This window comes from Thalassophryne amazonica, chromosome 15 (genome assembly GCF_902500255.1).
Source record: "Thalassophryne amazonica chromosome 15, fThaAma1.1, whole genome shotgun sequence".
Lineage (NCBI taxonomy): Eukaryota > Metazoa > Chordata > Actinopteri > Batrachoidiformes > Batrachoididae > Thalassophryne > Thalassophryne amazonica.
The window spans coordinates 82,668,144-82,687,717 of record NC_047117.1 but is presented as its reverse complement, the minus strand read 5'-3'; the positions used below and the strand labels follow the sequence as shown (position 1 = coordinate 82,687,717).

At 40.2% G+C, this 19,574-nt stretch overlaps 1 protein-coding gene across 9 annotated transcripts in view; it reads right to left on the bottom strand.

Annotated features, from left to right (window-relative positions):
* Positions 1–19,574, bottom strand: part of rptor (regulatory associated protein of MTOR, complex 1) — a 323,941-nt gene that overhangs the window by 259,946 nt on the left and 44,421 nt on the right. The gene's annotated exons all lie outside the window — the stretch shown is intronic.

The following is a 19,574-nucleotide window of genomic DNA, read 5'->3' as shown; positions in this document are numbered from 1 at the left end:
CATCTACACTGAAAAAACAACCAACTTAAAAATCTGTTTCAATTGGTAACACCTGAATGAATTAAGTTGTAAGTTAGATCAACTCTAACTTACAACTTAAGTTCAAACAACCTAAGTCATTTAGATGTTACCAATTGAAACAATTCAATTAAATTGGTGTAATTATTCTCTTTTTTCAGTGTAGTGATGAGATTGCAGACTGCATTACGCCATCGCAGATCATAATTTTTTGTTTCTTTGGCAATGGGGGGCTCACGCTCACATACGTTCTCTCACATTTCACACAAAATGAAAAATGATGACTCCCAAACCAGTAGACTGTGTATAGAGGAGCAAACACCAATTCCTCATCCTTTTCTTCAGACGCCTGGCTGTGCAGCAAAATGCGAAAGTGTAATAAGTATGTCCCTTTTAGGCTCCTGTATCAACATGGCGGAACAACATGGCAGCCTCGGTGAGGGGCCCCGCTGCCGTGTATGAAGCGCTCATTCTAAGCTTGTGAAAAGGCACATCGATTCATTGTTGCAAGTACATATGCACAAATTAACAAACTTATGAGTGATATATTCAATTTATGCTAATAATCATTGCTAAATCTCACAGTTAGTCCTGTCACAAAAATAATTAGCAAGCTAATATAGAGAATAACAGAAACAAATGGAAGAATAATGCCAGAAACAGAAGAACACACTGATCAAACCTTAACACCAAAATGTTACCCATGATGGTGACATACGTGCATTGATCAGTGAACAGTGAGAGAACTGATCAATATGCTGCGTTCGTGGCTGTTTCCCTGTGACGAGGAGCCCTCCTTATAATTATAGATGTACTGGTGGGATGCCCATAAGTCTTGCTGAGGCCTAATGGTTTTCTCTGTGGCTCCTAAGCGATTAGTACATTTTCCACATCATCTTATTCACTCTGGAAGCTTAATGCATACGAGACATCAATAGAGCTCAGAATCGATCTGGCAGCTGTTACGTGTCCAAAGAGGGAAGAATGTGGAGAAGGTGGTGCTGCGTATCAAGTTGTTCTATTACTGGCAGAACCAAGTCAGTCTCACCTTATTATTATTTTTTTAAACAGCCAATGTCTTTATGATTCAATTATTTCTAAAACACAAATGTGTTTATTAGAGCACAAAGTTCTACATTGCAATTTTGCTGTAAAAGTGCAGCAGATTGATGCATTCAACTGTAAAATGGACAAAAAAATATGTATATTTCTGGGGAGCATCGGACCATCTACCAGATGCAGATGTCTCCCTTTGACAGGAATCGTTTTACTTGATGCACATCTTCATATAGTGAAGCGTCACTGAAATCCATAAAGAGATGAAGGAGGAGGTGAGCTTACAAAGTCATTATGGCGATGCTTTAATTAAACACAAAAGTCCAATTACCCCCCCCCCCCCCCCCCCTTTAAGATGTGAGGAAGGTATTATTTCCCTTCATGCAGATCGTCACATGGTGTGTGTGCTACCAGTGAAATCCACCAGGAGACCTGACGCACAAGATTCCCGGACAGATGGGCAGGCAGGGTAGTACCAAACACACACACCCCCCCCCCCCACCCCCGTTATTATTTAAACCACATCTGTATATGTTGATTCTGCACACGTCCACCACTGACACAGTCCATCATCACCAACACTCACTGCAGTATTATGCAGTATGACACAAATGTGATTTTTTTTATTTTTTTTTTTAATCAAAGCTTAATAGGGGAGCAACACACAAATCCTTCACTCATCTCTTTATCTGCTGTGCACATCTGAGTTTCCAGGGTGATAAGAGGAAACCTCAAAGCTAATCAGGAGCAAGAGCTTCAGCTCACTCATACATAATGTAGAGACAGTGGAGTGGACAGCAGGGGCTCACCAGCTGCAGGAGAGACTGATATGAGAAAAGAGAAAAAGATTGAGAGAAAGGCACAGCACAGAAAGGACATACATCCCAAATGAGATTACCCAACTGCACCGTGACCAGACGCACTGTGGGACTTAGAAAAAAAGCATTTTGCTTTTCATCTTGTCTGTCACTTCCAATATATTTATTAGAGAATATATTGTTGCAAAAATACCATAGTGGCACAAATATTAGAAGCGTGCAATTACAAGGGACCCCCCCCCTCCCCCCGGCTTTTAGTTTGGTTTTTTGTTTTTAAAGACCTACTTTTGAAAAGAGTTCTTTTTGAAGATTGAATCCCGTTTTTAAAAAGAAAATACTTTCAGGTGAAAATAATGCTAATTAAAGCACATAGAAAGATGAAAGACAGGTGAGGTTGCACAAAACTGTACTTAAAATGGTACAATTAGGGAATAACCCTGTTGTGTGTGATGATTTGCGGACGTTCATGCTGGTTATATGGTCGCAAATTGAGGTAAAAAGAAGTTTTACGGATATTTACGACCGTACAACAGCATGAACGTCCACAAGTCATCAGATACAAGGGGGTTATTCCATTCTGATCCAATTCCATCGTTTGCACGGTTTATTTTTCTGTAGGTAATTCGGTCGGCGAGGCTTACTGTGAGACAGCGTCGCGCCAACAGTGGTCAGGCGCGGAGTAATCCATCAAATGTGAAAAGGTAATCCTGTATGATAATCCACATCAATACTTTCATATGGTAGCTTAAATTCACCCATTTCGGCTGCGGCCGCATCAATACGCGACTTTCTCTCACTCTCAGTTAATATCGCTAACTAGCAGCACGTGCAGCCAGTGTTCAGTGGAATTGTGCTTCTCGTCGCATAAATCAATAGTTCCGTGTCCTGACAATATTGCGCATGTGTGCGGATGCGCAGTTGTGCGGAGGACAGGAATGACATTAGACAGGAATGACATCTCGTCAGAACACCAGTCAGGGAGCGGAGTAATACCTCTAAAAGTGAAAGGGTCAAATATTTTGCCACTGGTACCCCGATATTATATGGTCTGAAATCTCACACAACTAACCAATCAGATTTGGGGAAAAATGTAACTGGATTAGTATGTACAATAAACAGTGTAAACTGGCCGAGCTTGTTACGTCCTCTCTGTTACAAATTCTCCACTTGGCTAATGATGCAAGGAAGTCAATGACAAGCACCCAAAACTTTTCATAGTAGCAAATGCCCAAAAAGTACTCAGAGATTCCCATGAAGGGACCAAACGTCGGTGAACATTTTAAAACAGTTGTTTTGATGGTCAGAAACAACAGTCTCTGTTAACGGAGTCTGCTGAGACGCTGTCTGGCTGCAGGGTGTAAGGGAAGTGCCGCTCCAGTTTTTCTTGGTCTGTGGTTGAAGTAAAAAGACGGCACAACGTGATATGATGACTGATCAGTTACTGCTCCCCTCTTCAGAAATCTGTCCTGATGCAGTTTGAGCAAGCACTGAAAATAATGTGGCTCGATCACTGACATGAAACTGTGAGGAGAACGTCAAGCATGCACAGTGGACCAGAATGGAAGCAACTCTGACACAGGAACCACATGGCTTTCTAAGAAAAATAGAAATAACTGCAAATAATGGTGGTTTAATGCATTATTTGTAGCTGTTATGCAGCAGGGTTGGTAGGCAATCGGTTAAGTGCACTTGTTTCCAGCGCAGAATTTTCCTGGTTCAAGGCCACCACTACCTATTCGCCATGCAATACAGACTTGCGCCAGGTAGGGCATCCAGTGTAAAACATGTGCCAAATCAACATGCAGATCCACCTCGGATCTGCTGTGGTGACCCAGAATGAAACCAGGGTGAAGCCAAAGCCAAATTTACTATTTGTAAATGCTGGTTGTTGGGGTAATCTTATTAAAGTTGTACTAATAAATAACTGTGAGGATAAACTGTCATTTGGTACCATAAGTGGGAAGTGTATCCAAAAGCCTGATATAAGTGAGATCAGCTCACACAGTTCACCACTGCTTAACATCACCTATTGTTGCAGATGTATAACATGCAATGTCTAGTCTGTGATTAGAAGGCTCCCCTATATTTTTCAGATATATATATATTTTTGGGGGGGTGGGGGTGGACTCAGGTCAATACGGCAATTGCAGGAAATAAGATTGTCATGTTCAGACTATTTTCATCTCACGAGAATACAAATGTGCCTTTTCAAAGGGCAATGAGCTCTTTATGTATGTAATGGTGTCTAATCATTTGAATTTCAACCCATCAGGGGTCAAAATTAAATCATGTCTCATTTGCCTTCAACCAAATTCGTTTGTTTGAAGAGACATAAATTACAGTAACGTGGATGTGAGGCCACACACCAAAAATACATTTTGATGATGTGTGACCCGTATACATCTCCCCAAACAAACTGGACTATTTGGGGAAACAGACAGTGAGCCGAGTGAAACAAACCAAACAATCAGTGTGAAATCAACCTCAGAATCTAACAAGCAAATAGAATTTCACATGGAATTCAGGCAGAAGGCAGAAAAAAGGAAGATTTACAGACAGAAAATCAAAGAGACCAAGAAATGCTTGAAAGAGAATAAAAGAACAGAGAAGTTGCACTGAGACCTCAAAAAAGGTATTTCAAGACCGTACCGAGTGAGGTTTGGACTCTAGCCTGGCCTCTCACATGCAATAACACTGCACCAAAATATTAAAAGATAGGAGAAAAAAGACTTTCTGATACCACATGGGCATGGATGACAAAAACAACTGAAGAACCATTAGAATAAAAAATGAGAAGGGTAAAGGACGCACGGAATGACGGCAGTCCACGTAACATTCTTAAAATAAGTACTGAGCTTGTGAAATATGTGGAAGACCGTGTGTCAGACCTCACTGCTGCTGACCGGAAGTATCACATGATGCTTTCAGCCTTTGGTGCAATTCTCTATTTTTAGCCACAAACGCGGCCACAGCTCTTCACCAACCGCATCCCCTCTTCTGTAACGGAAATACACTGTTCATGCCCCGTTTATCAATAAGACACTGGATACACTGGATGCAGCCATTGTGAGGCTGAACATCACTCGTCCAAACCTCTACAACTACAAAAACGGAAAAAAGGCAACCAATCACCAATCACGCATGGAGTCTGGCAAAATTTTTTATTTTTACCCAAGACCATCAAATATGGCCATCGGGTATTGCAAAGGCTTTTTGTCCGTCTGTCCGTCCGGCTGTGCTCAGCATAAGTCCAGTCCTATTACTGCCACAGTCTTCAAATTGACAGGGACCATTCTTGGGACAATTTCAAAGATGGCTAAACTTTCCCTATTTTAAAAGGTATTTTAAGAGATTAAAAAGTCACATTCTGTACCTAATTTTATGGTATGATCTCACAGATGTTAGCATGTTGATGTCACTTCCTGGTGTCACTAGCTGCTAACTTCGCTTCGTTTTTGGCTAGAAATAACACCTTTGTCATATATTATGTAAAAACTAGTGAGAAATAAACACTTCAAAACCTTGCACGCTAACTTTGGTGCAATTCTCTATTTTTAGCCACAAACGCGACCGCAGCTCTTCGCCAACCACATCCCCTCTTCTGTAACGGAATACAGTTTTCATGGCCCATTTATCAATAACACACTGGATACAGCCATTGTGAGGCTGAACATCACTCATTCAAATCAGAGTCCAAACCTCTACAACTACGAAAATGGAAAAAGGCAAACAATCACCAATCATGCATGGAGTCTTTATTTTTACCTGAGGCCATCAAATATGGTCATCGGGTATTTCGGAGGCTTTTCGTGCATCTGTGCTCAGCATAAGTCCAGTCCTATTACTGCCACAGTCTACAAATTGACAGGGAACATTCTTGGGACACAGACCTTGGACAACTTCAAAGATGGCTAAACATTCCCCTATTTTAAAAAGTATTTTAAGAAATTAAAAAGTCACATTCTGTACCGAATTTTATGGTATGATCTCACAGACATTAGCATGTTGTTGTCACTTCCCGGTGTCGCTAGCTGCTAATTTCGCTTCGCTTTTGGCTAGAAATAACACCTTTCTCATATATTATATAAAAACTAGTGAGAAATAAACACTTCTAAATTGCACGCTAACTTCTGCTAACTCAAAGTTAACTTTTATAGAGTTAAATTTGTCTTATTTTTACCTGCAAATGCACAGAGGGTGATCTATAAATATTCCTTGATTTGCATAAATTTCGCTCTTGTCAAAAGCTCATGTACACACACAAGCAAGGCCTCCTGCATACACCCTTAACCCTCTCAGGCTCAAATTAATTTTTAGCAACAGGAAAAATCAGATATTTAGCTGTTGCAAATCTGTAGTGCCTGCCTTGAGAGGGTTAAAACATAAATATAGGTTTTGATTGACTGATTGCTTGATTGACTGATTGATAGAGGGACTTTATTGAACATGTACAAATTGTATGTGAGACAATTGGATCTTGCAAACTGCAAATTATAAAGAACACAATGCTCATACAGCCGAGGGTATTTTAGCATTGCATTATATTTTTTAATTAACGTGATAACAGTCTAGAAGCTCCTGAGCAGCAGCATTAATGCCTGAAGCCAACAAACAGACAAAAAAACACCCTGCTGTCAGCCTCGGGTGCAACTTCCATAACAAAGACCATTAGTGATATGGTGGGAGAATGCTTCACCCAAACACAACACAAGACAAAATAACACACTTATAAACGGTAAAGTCAAACTGCAACCCTGGACAGCTTCAAAGACAAAGAAAAGGCCTCATTACTTCCATAATATGACAGAATTCACACTGAAACATGGAGCTCAAGCAGCACAAATCGGGGGATTAATCAAAAGCACTGCTTTCAAATCTTTTCATTCAGCCCCCTTTGGGAAGCTGAAAAAGTCAAGGTTCACCCCCTCCAACTCCCTCCAAAAAAAGAAGAAAACTGTTTAACTTCAACAGATCCAGAATACAATACTTGAGCATATTTGTTTCATCAATATTACATTATATATGTCAGCTGGAAGAAGTAACTACAACCCCTGGCACAAAATTATGGAATCACCGGCCTCGGAGGATGTTCATTCAGTTGTTTAATTTTGTAGAAAAAAATGCAGATCACAGACATGACACAAAACTAAAGTCATTTCAAATGGCAACTTTCTGGCTTTAAGAAACACTATAAGAAATCAGGAAAAAAAAATTGTGGCAGTCAGTAACGGTTACTTTTTTAGTCCAAGCAGAGGGAAAAAAATATGGACTCACTCAATTCTGAGGAATAAATTATGGAATCACCCAGTAAATTTTCATCCCCAAAACTAACACCTGCATCAAATCAGATCTGCTCGTTAGTCTGCATCTAAAAAGGAGTGATCACACCTTGGAGAGCTGTTGCACCAAGTGGACTGACATGAATCATGGCTCCAACACCAGAGATGTCAGTTGAAACAAAGGAGAGGATTATCAAACTCTTAAAAGAGGGTAAATCATCACGCAATGTTGCAAAAGATGTTGGTTGTTCACAGTCAGCTGTGTCTAAACTCTGGACCAAATACAAACAACATGGGAAGGTTGTTAAAGGCAAACATACTGGTAGACCAAGGAAGACATCAAAGCGTCAAGACAGAAAACTTAAAGCAATATGTCTCAAAAATTGAAAATGCACAACAAAACAAATGAGGAACGAATAGGAGGAAACTGGAGTCAACATCTGTGACCGAACTGTAAGAAACAAAGGAAATGGGATTTACATACAGAAAAGCTAAACGAAAGCCATCATTAACACCTAAACAGAAAAAAAACAAGGTTACAATGGGCTAAGGAAAAGCAATCATGGACTGTGGATGACTGGATGAAAGTCATATTCAGTGATGAATCTCAAATCTGCATTGGGCAAGGTGATGATGCTGGAACTTTTGTTTGGTGCCGTTCCAATGAGATTTATAAAGATGACTGCCTGAAGAGAACATGTGAATTTCCACAGTCATTGATGATATGGGGCTGCATGTCAGGTAAAGGCACTGGGGAGATGGCTGTCATTACATCATTAATAAATGCACAAGTTTACATTGATATTTTGGACACTTTTCTTATTCCATCAATTGAAAGAATGTTTGGGGATGATGAAATCATTTTTCAAGATGATAATGCATCTTGCCATAGAGCAAAAACTGTGAAAACATTCCTTGCAAAAAGACACATAGGGTCAATGTCATGGCCTGCAAATAGTCCAGAGCTTAATCCAATTGAAAATCTTTGGTGGAAGTTGAAGAAAATGGTCCATGACAAGACTCCAACCTGCAAAGCTGATCTGGCAACAGCAATCAGAGAAAGTTGGAGCCAGATTGATGAAGAGTACTGTTTGTCACTCATTAAGTCCATGCCTCAGAGACTGCAAGCTGTTATAAAAGCCAGAGGTGGTGCAACAAAATACTAGTGATGTGTTGGAGCGTTCTTTTGTTTTTCATGATTCCATAATTTTTTCCTCAGAATTGAGTGATTCCATATTTTTTTCCCTCTGCTTGGTCTAAAAAGTAACCGTTACTGACTGCCACAATCTTTTTTTCTTGATTTCTTATAGTGTTTCTTAAAGCCAGAAAGTTGCCATTTGAAATGACTTTAGTTTTGTATCATGTCTGTGATCTGCTTTTTTTCTACAAAATTAAACAACTGAATGAACATCCTCCGAGGCCGGTGATTCCATAATTTTTGCCAGGGGTTGTAGCATCAAATCAATTAGTTAAGCGACAGAAAAATAATATGAGCGAAGCGTCGTGCAGCGGCACGAAGCTCACTCATGGTACAGGGCATCCTAAACAGGAAGTGCCAACTTTCAAATTCACAGTAAAACAAGAAATGTTCAATTGTCAAACACTTCCTGGCATGGGTGGAGCTAGAGCGGAGGCCGGGGTTTCACTGGACTGGAATTTGATTGGACACAGATGATTGACATGTCACGGCACCACACGTCTGTTTGAAAGCTGCATTCTCAAATCAGTGAGTCACATTGACTGCTAGGTTCCTCCTGTCCAGTAGTTTGTGCTGTGTACCACAAAAAGTTCTAATCCACCTTACCAGAAGAAGAAAAATGTTTGCTTCAAATTTGAACTGAACACGTTGTTTGACCTATGGACTTCTAATTACACCAAACTTATATTGGTGAGTAACCGACCGCATTTTATGTCAGAAATGAGGTCCAGGTTGTTAAAAGCAGCATTTCTCCTTTAATTCAGGTTTGCTTATATACACATGTTTAAATTAACAGACACCAGCTGGTTCATGCTCTGTTGGCTTATTAGTGCAGCAGATAACTGAAACAATCCTTCAAATGGTGATACAAGCATCAAATTCTGCACAAATACAGCTGGAGCACAATTAATGGAGCAACTTTAACTTTTGACCCCTGTACAAACTGAAACTGACCTTTGTCACCATTCTTGCTGCTTTTACCTCATAACTCCATAACATTCAGTCACAGATTGTCCAAACTATACCTTTTTGGAATCTTTATGATTAGGCAAATAATGTGGTGTAGTTTTCTATATGATTTTAATTTAGACCAGGGGTGGGAAACTTGTTCCAGAAAGGGCCAAGAGGGTGCAGGTTTTTAAAGATGTGCAGGTTTTCTTTGCAGCCACTGACTCCACCCAGTGATTTCACTGATTAATATCACTTTGAGCAGATAGGTAGAGTCAGTGGCTGCAAAGAAAACCTGCACCCTCTTGGTCCTTTCTGGAACAAGTTGCCCACCCCGATTTAGACCACTGTGTAATTCTTTAATTGACCCCTACCTGGCTGCCTCTTGAAAATTCAAGTGGCCACTCGTTTTTGTTTTTAAAGAGTTCATGTCTATGGATTATTTGTGCCAAATTTGATGTTTGTATCACCATTTGTAGGATCCCACTCTAAATATTCTCTTATCTGCTGCACTATACATGAGATCTAAGATGCTGCTCCTCGGTGTTTCTCAACTGCCCTCAAAAATATTGGAACACTTCTTATTTCACATATTTAAATTTGTTTATTCCATTTCAAATAGATTTTTTTTTCTAAAATTATCTTCCTTAAGGCAAACTGAAAGCAAATCTCTACAACTTGATATAAATTAATTAAAATATAAAATCCAGCTTCCTGATGAAGTGGTATAGAGGAGGATTTTCTTAAAATGAAGACCTGAAAGTTCAACTACAATTTGACAGAAAGTCTAATTAACCTTATGATGAGTGCAAAATGAGTGTGGTGTTATTACTGTTTTGTTTAAGAATGTTTAATTTTCACTGTTGCTGCACTTTGTGTCAAATCATAGTCATATCATATATCATATTGATGGACATGTTTAGAAGGCGAGGAGCTTTTCCACGCATGTGAGAGGCAAAGAAAGAAAAATGCTTAAAAAGGATGGGGGGTCTGGGGAACGCAGAAGCTGAAAGGTTTTTGCCATGCTAATGCTCCCCTGAAGCATTTACTCACAATCAAGTCTGAAGGACCGAAATGGCATGGTTAGATGCTGACGCGCTTCGCTCCTTCATGTCCGCGACATACTGTATGCATATTAGTTAAGTACTGCAATAATTATCATAATCAATAATTAAATTGTCAAATGACTGTTCTTAATTAATGGATGACTTTACAGTCTAAAGTTTAGTTGGAAGAGATCTGACAAAGTTTTTTCAACATAAACTGAACTTGACATTTTAGCTAATTTGCCAGTCCTCATCAGATTTAAAGGTGACAGGTGTTCAGGCTGAGTAATACCACCTGAAATCAATATCATGGCATTTTTCACTGTTTTGATGGTGATGGAATTATACCACAGTTGCTGTCTGTCTGAGGTGCTGCTGCCGGATGCAGTGGGACTCTGGACCAGAGAGTCTGATGCTGCCTGCTCAAGAATTGGTCACAGAGTTATCTGACTTTTGCCAATGACATCTGTAATATTCAACAGGAATCAAGAACTAGAGACTATATGGACTCTGCGTGCGAGATGTACTCTACAGAAATTGATTAGTGATTCTGTTTCTGTTTTTTGTTTATTTGTTGTAAAAGCTTTATGACTGTTAGAATGTCCCAAGCAGTGGGTCACCCCTGTGAGTCTGGTCTGCTTGAGGTTTCTTTCTCCAAAAACGCCAGCGAGAGTTTTTTTCTAACCACTGTTACCTATGTGTTTGCTCATGGGGGTTGGTAAGAGTTAGCCAGTGGTAGGCACAGCTAAGCAAAAAGTTAGCTTTGATAACCGTTAATCCGCTAACTGAAAAGTTAACTTTTATAAAGCTAAACCGATAACAACCCCCCCCCCCCCCCCCCCCAAAAAAAATTGAGCGGAAGTTACAGCTAAAAGCTAAGCCGATAACTTTTAGTATTGACTCCAGTACACAGGCAGCTACTAACACTTCTGAATAAATTCAAAGGTAATCACAAACAACAATGAGCCAGCGCTTCTGTCTCAGATCAGCCTTCTCTCAGCAAAATAGACCTGTTGACCAGAGAGAAAGGAAGGAGAGCAAAAAAAAGATCATTTATTTTCACAGCCATACAGACATATCACAGGAGCCATGCAGAGTAAGACAGTTTTGAGTTATGGTTCAATTTTTAAACAAACTAATTCTGTACAAGTTATTGAAATTAACGTCACCTCTATTGTTTTACAAAGTGAAAATATCAGTTGTATGTTTTAGTTTTAACGTAATGCACTAATTTTGAAGGTTTTAGTGTTTATAGAGACACGCTGAAAGGCATTATGGGAAAATTAGTTTCTGTCATCAGTGGTTGGTCGGATTATATGTAAAAACCAACATACAAGTTACTGTAATGTGTGTGCTGGTTTTTACAAAATAAATCTGTATTTGTAAATATGTCGGGTTTTTTTCTTTAAAAAAAAGGCAATCTGAAAACTGAAAATTCTGTTAAGTGATTCAGCACTTACAGCGAATGTGTGGCAATTGGTATTCACACTGTCGTGAACACTGCCGTCTACTGGCTGGCAGTGTTGAGCTCTACCTCTCATAGCTGTCTGTCTGCTACAAAACATGTAACAGGTAGGTACTGAAATGTATGATTTCAGGCTTTACAAATGTTTTTAACTGTTAAGCTCTATTCACACTGCCATGAACACTGCCAGCAGCATAAGTTGACTTGTAAATAGAGAGTGTCAGCACAGCTCAGCTAATTTCCCAAAAGCAGCTCTCACCTGGCAGTGTTAGGTGCAGAATTCTCCCAAGCAGGCACATAACTCAGCAAAAGTCTGAGAAAAATCATGTTTTTCCAAACATGAGCTGACCTCCAGCAGCCCTGTCTGCCCTCAGCTCAGTACAGCCAGTGGCAGGCACTGTGTATCTCAATGTACCTCTGTGCAGATGTGGTGTGCAATCCTTCCTAACCTCTTGATAACTCAGGATAATTTTTTTCCATGTTCAGCGCGAAAATTAGATTGGGTGTCGCGCTGAGGCTAAACCAGGATACCTGGAGCCAAGTGCGAGGTGGTGTGTCCAGGAGTCCATCTGAGGACCTAAAAATGTTTTAACGTGCTTAAAACTAGCACAAGTATAAAACAGACAATTCCCAACTGGAGTGACTCAATAGCAAGCAGGATTCCGACTTCCCCCCAGGACACAAATGAGCGCTGATGAGGGACTGCTCAGGATAACTGCAGTGAGAGAAGTTTCAAAAGTATATCATGCAAATGTTGTAACATCTGCATCCGTTGTGCGAGTTCTCTGCACCGAGACAACAATATGCAGAAAGACTTCACAACATCCTCCAGCAAATAAGACTGCAACAATCCTAGGAGGTAGAGTTAGGACACAAGAGAGCTCTGATTAAGGGGAAAAAAAACCTAGGATAAGTGGATGGTAAATGATGTTAAAGAGAATGAGGAGTATATATTTAAAAGAATTTAAAAAACACACTCCAGGTGGTATCGCTGCAAGAGAAAGTGAGCAAAGATAGCATTTGCCTTTCTCTCTCTGTGTTTTCTGGCCACGACAGTTAATAGAAGTTCAGAAGCAAACAGAGGAAAGGATTTGGGACGGCAAGTCGGCACCGATGGACTCGACCGGTCACAGTTCTTAGCAACGCCTAAACATCCCCCCGATGCCATGTTTTCCTCTTGGAGTTTATGTTTCTCTTCTATCCATCAGGAGGGAACCACCGCTGACTTTCCGTTGACAAAGCAGTTACATCGCTGCTGTGCAAAAGATTACTTTGTCAACTTGATGTAAGGTGTGTTATCAGCGCTCGGCGGTGCCATGCTGTGATTCTTGAAGCTGGGGGGATGACAGCTTTCGCTCCATCTCCGGCCTCCTATCAGCTGCTGACCCTGAGGTCAAACAAGCACAAGTACTCCTTTAACTGCGTTCTTTCTGGATGTCTGTACTCTCCATTTTCAAACACACACACAGACAAAAACAGCCACGCGGTTGAACGTAGTTTCCCCTTTCGCCACATAAAATGTTTTTGGTGTGCATATAGTTTTTCCTCACAACTCCAGGCAACACGATGACGCCCACTTCCAAGTTTCCTAGCAACACTATGTTGCAAGAACTGAAGCAACTTACCAGGTACGACTGCAGGAACGCTGGCTACATACTTCAATAACTGTCTGGATTTTTAAAAACAAACAAGATTCCTTATTACAAGACGAATGACAGTGGGTCACATCTTGCACTTTTCCAAATCCAACAAAAGGTTTATCTATAAAACAGTGCAGCAGCAGAAGGAGGTAAAGCAGTTTTTTTTTTATGTTCAACTTTATTTAAATTAGGTCTTCAAAGACAAATGGTTCACAACAACATGCGTGCCTGTCTGTTGGTATGCTGTCGTTTAAGATCCGTACCGACCATCACCCATGGTTCTGCGTGCATATGAACCGTGGATGAATTGGAAAGTTTATATTACATCATAGTGTGAAATACAGACTTACTGTCAGAGTGACATGCTTTTAAAGTAATAACTGCATAAATGACGGTGCAGAGTTGCAGTGAAATCAAAGCAGATGTCAGTTCATGCGAGCAGATCATGCGAAAAGCAGACAGCCTCTGACACTTCGCTTTAAGTTCGCTTAAACACACATAGGGATCCAAGCATGGAAAGAATCACTTCAAAATATGAGTTGAGGAAGTAGTCTGTGCCTGGTAGTCTCCATGCCATCCTGAGCTCAGTGAGCTGATCGTGGGTGGAGCCGAGATGGCTGGGAGTCCACTGAGCGCTGAGAAATCAATGACTTTTCCCGATTTCTGCGGAGTGGGTACCACTCAGACTGCAAAGTAATATTTGTCTCCTGTTTTTGTTTTTTTGTTTTTCTTGGTGTTTTTGTTTTTTTGCCAGGATCCAGTCCATGACTAAAAACCATGATCCAATCCAAACCATGAGTTTTGTGATCCTTCAATCAATGATCACGCGTACAGGTGGTTGGCAGTGGTGGCCTTAACCACCCAAACCAGTATCCCGGTTAGAATCTTAATGCTTGTTGTAAACTTTGCTAATGTCGACATATAGGTTCTGAACAGGAAGGTTTGTTTCAGGGCTTTTACAGGCCCATATTTAGCTCACACTGCTGCACATCTCTCTCACTAAAGAGGACGATTATGACTAATCAAACAATGCAGAGGTTAACATACAGCACTGCCTCATAAAAGTGCATCTATGCAGCACAGTGGATGCAAATCTTGACCAAACAAAGAAGAAAACTAAGAAGTTCAGTGCCAATGTGGTGCAACACAGTAGTAAATCCCTGAAGAACACCCAGTTTGAATGTGTACAACAAAAAAGCCCCAGATGTTTAAAATACACAAGATATGGATTTTTGGCCATACTGCCCACTACTAGTGGTCAGAATAAAGCATACAGTCACCTTAATGAACTTTCTCTGTGCATCATAAATGTAATTTTCTCTCATTTCTGTCAGTTATGTTGTGTAAATTACATTTTCCTCCCTACATTTGGCATTTTTCATATCCTCCACCTGCTTTGTCATTCTGTTCCTCATTATAAAAGTAAAAAAACCTCCTATGACCACCCCTTCCTACCTCTCAGAGGACACACTCACACAGCTCACTCAAATCTAATTTTTCCCCCTCACATATCTAATAAACATACATTTTCTTGTAAAGTCTCAGCAGGAGTTCACAGGAGCTTTTAAATAAAATTCAAATCCAATATTTGCACAAGCAACTCACCTCGACCATTCAGATCAGATTTAGAGTATTACTTTATTTTTTTTCCCCATCATTCCCCACCGGATGCAGGTTTGACATTGCAAGTTGCTGCAAGAAATGCAGAAAACAACAGAGGAAAAAATCTGCATTCTGGGGTTTGTGTCTTTAAGAGCTACTATATTTCCTCATTATCTGGCATCTCAATGCAACACCATAAAATCTGTAGTAATATGTGGTAATATAACTGGTAACAACAATTTAGACATCCATTCTTGAAAATCAGAGGTAAGTTCTATCCTTATTCTGCCCATTTTTCCACTTTCTTCAAATCAACTGTGCATCACTCATCATTCACTTTCAGAAATCCTCTCTTCTTTTCGAGGTGCCCAGGTGCTTCTTGTTTTAATGTAGAGGAGCGTGATTAGGAGCGCTGCATTGCCAGCTGGTACACCATTGAGGCTCTGAGGCACATAAGCACTGGGGAACTGAAGTGAGGTACTTCTGCAAAACCGCAGCGCTCATGCGTAGCCAGTCAAGGAGAACTACTGCTATTGGCAATGATACAAACCCATCTACAAACCCAAAGTTGTGCAACACCAACAGCACAACTGAAAAGAATGTTTAAAACAAAAAAATAAACCAAGCGTGTGGGTGTTACACTGCCACAGGAGGAATATTCACACAGAAATCGGAAGAGAATGGGAATATCAAACATACAAATGGTTTTTAAACTAAAATTCACTGAATGAAAGTTTCCATATACAGCGACAGAGAAAACTGCACACAGTGAAATGAGACTGCACTAACTAGGAATGGGTACTGAAACCCAGCATAAACAGGCCACAAGGCTAAATTATTAAAGACCGGACGTTAACAGTACTACTTTCATTACTGCAGAAATTGATAAAGAAAATTGACATATTTTTGCTATTCCCTATCCAAAAGAGAGATTGCTCACTCGCTCCCTCTCCTTCTCTCTCTTTCTCACATACACATCACGCACTGCGTGCAAATAATAAATAACATCCAAATTAGTTTTAGTTTGATGTACAATACTGGTTTTATATCTCCACAAGAATGGTTCAGACAAGCTCTGATATGCTCACAAATAGGTGCTGATGCAGAGTGCACAGCCAAATTTATTTATTTATTTATTTTTAAGTGAACACAAAAGAAAGCCTGAAGCTTAAAAAAAAGTGAAAGATAGATAGTATCTGACCTGTTTGTTCACTATGTCATATAGTAAAACTCGCTGAAACCACCATCGTATAAACTGAATATTGGCAAAAAGATATTAACAAAAAGTCCCAGTGCATTTGTGTGGTTTTCCATGTAATAAACACCATATATACCAGATTTTTTTTAGAACGGATTTTCGCTCACATCGGACAAAACGACCTGTCTGATCACAATGCATTTTAATCAAAAACCCCTTGCATGTACCGGACAGAGAGGTACGAAATAAAGTTCAGCACTGACACTCGCAGATACGAGGAAAGCGGGTGCCGTATTTCCGTGATTCCATTTATTTTTTCAAACCGTGCTCAGACCCGGTGAGTAAATGAGGCCGGCCTTTATTTAATGCTGCTTGCTGCCTGCACTGTAATATGGCTTTAAGGTTCCCACATATCCCTGTGTGTGGCGAACCAAAGGGAACCGCTTTAGATCAGAGCCCTCTGCATGGCTGCGAACCCGCGCACCTACTAAATGACGGAGACTGCAATTGGCTGTGATATATATCACTTTTCTGGTTTCACTCCTTCCTCTCCTGTGATATTGTAAAAGTTTTTGCAGTGCGCCCACTGATTACATTTCAATCATGGATCAAATACGTTTGGCAGAAAAGTCTGCAATTATGACCTGTCATGCCCCGCCCAGTTCCAGGCTTCAGCCCTTATTTTTCCTCTTTATTTGGTTCTGTTCCCTTTGCCCCAGCCTTGTTTTATTAATTGCCTTCTTCATCATGTGTTTATTCTATGTTCTATTTTTGCTTTGGCACATTCTTCTTTGTTACTTTTATACTTCAGCCATGTTCCAGTTCTGTTCAAGTTTTGTTCTATCAGTCTGTGTTTTCATGGTTTATCATTTAGTTATTGTTTGCCTATTTTGCTGCTCTCATGTCTGTAATATGTAGTACTGTGATGCCAGGTTTTGTTATCACTTAGTTTCTGTTTTCTTATAGTTTTGTCTGTCTGTTACACTTAGTTTTGTCATAGTGTGTTATTTCCCATTATTCTGTTTATCTTCTGGTTTGCTTTTAAGTCCTGTTCGAATTTAGATTCCTCTTCATGTTTTTCTTTGTATGATCTCTAGTTGTCTTGTCTGTAATCTCGTCACCACTCACTTGCACCTGCCTGTCATTCTCTGTCTGCACTTCTCTCAGGTCTCTAAGTTGTCATGTCCAGTTTCATTGTTATCACAGTCTCTTTCTGATCACTGCACTCTCATGTCCCGCACCTGCACTTTGTCATCACTGTTGGCCACGCCCCATTCATCTGTCATTTACTTGCCCATTTGTCACTGCCTTTCTGCATCTCTTTTGCCTCTTAGTTGTCACCTGACCACGCCCCCTTCCAGGCCCTTCCTCCTCCACGTGCACCTCATTATCTTATTAACACCTGTTCTTATTTAAACTGCTTCAGTTCACTTCCTCCCCGCTCGTTTGTTGAGTTCTCTCACTTACCAGCACTTTGTCTCCTCCTGTTTTGCCAAGCCGTGTTTTTTGACTCAGCTCTGTGTACCGGATCCTGCTTTTTGCCTCAGCCCTGACAACTCTGTTTGCTAGTGTACTGACCCTGCTTGTTTTTGACCACGTCCTTTGTCTTGTCCCTGCCCGGTACTTTTGCTCCGCGGACTGCCTTCCTGTTACTGAACCCAGGCCTGCATTAAACCATCCTTTATGCATACGTCCTGTTGTGAGCCTGCATTTGTGTCCAGCCTCTGTCTGTCTCGCCTCCGCACAGTCCTGTCATGATCAACTTTACAACACGGAATCGGAAAAAGACGCTCAAATGACCCGCAGTTCATGGAGGGAAATTACTTGTACCATTGGTTTGGAGGTTGATGATTGTATAAAGAAGTGGAGCTCACTGAGGGACAAAGCAATCCAGAAAAAGCCACTATTCCTTCTGTAAATTGCAATAAGAGGCCCACCATCATGATGGAGGACTCTGAAAGGAACATGCGCACGTCGACGTCATTGCATGACCACGGATTTAGAGAGTTGCAGCAGCATAAATCAGGGTTTAAGATTTTAAGGTACCACTCCATAGCGTACTTAGAAAAAAGACAGACTCAACCAAATGTGATCTTTTTAATGCATATCATGCCCAGTGCTTAGTTAAGGCAGACATTTATTGTTTTCAGGTGAAGTTTTGCCCCGGCCATTAAATGAGGCAGGTCCCTATTCAGGGACAGGCATTTGATATGTAGGCCTAGTTGGTGCAGGGGATTTCCTAAAGATGGTTCGACGCCTCCTGACTGTAACGAATCCGTTACATACATATAACGGATTTTGTCAGTTTTATACATATAGCAGATTTCAATTTTAACGGACAAAATTCGCTGGGATATGGGAGTTTTACTGCATATCAAGCTTTTTTATCCTGTGTTACATAATAATAAATAAATATTACATTATTCCACCTGCTTAGAAAAACTGATCTAAATTAAACAGGGCTAAACTTGATTATCTTTTATTGATAAACTTCATTACTGTGGTGGAGGGGCATCATGCTTTTGCAAAACAAAAGCATAGTTAAAAATACAGTTAAAGCACCGGACTGATAAGCAGTACCAATAAGAGAAGTAACACTGTTAAAATCTTATCAATATCCAACCCAGCTTATAACATACCCACATTAAACATAGATTGTTTCTACATGAAAAGAATCAAGATTAAACAAGCAGTTGTTTTTAATCATTCGACTGAATAACACAGAAGGCAAAAAAAAAACAAAAAAAAAAAACTTGGACACAAATTGACTGGTTTTCCTCACATGTAATGAGATATCTAGCAAGAAAACACTGTCCACATCCTTCCCAAACTCTAAATATCTCCAAAAACATCAAATCTTTCCAGATACTAGTCTCTGGTTCTTGTTATGGGGATTTCTACCTGCAACCTGGGGCCATCTTCATGGAAACAGACATGTGTCTCATTGAGTATTCCAACTCAGGGTAATCCCTAAGCTCATCTTGTTTTTGACAAGCTTCTTTACTATTATTAACGTTTTCCCAGTATTTGTACTATTGCATTATCCATGATGATATTTATTTTAATTCAGTATATTTAACTGCAGTACTGTTGTGCATCTGTCTGCTGGAATCCAAGAACAAATGCCATTTTGTGTTAGAAAGCGCCAAAGTCTCCTGACATATTCTCATGGCTTTCCGCTAGGGCTAAGCCAATATTTTGGACAGGTATCGGTCTGATTTTTGCCAAAATGAATGGAAGTGATATCGGAAATTTAACAAAAACAAAATATGATCCAAGTCGTCTATTGAACGTCTGAGTAATAGA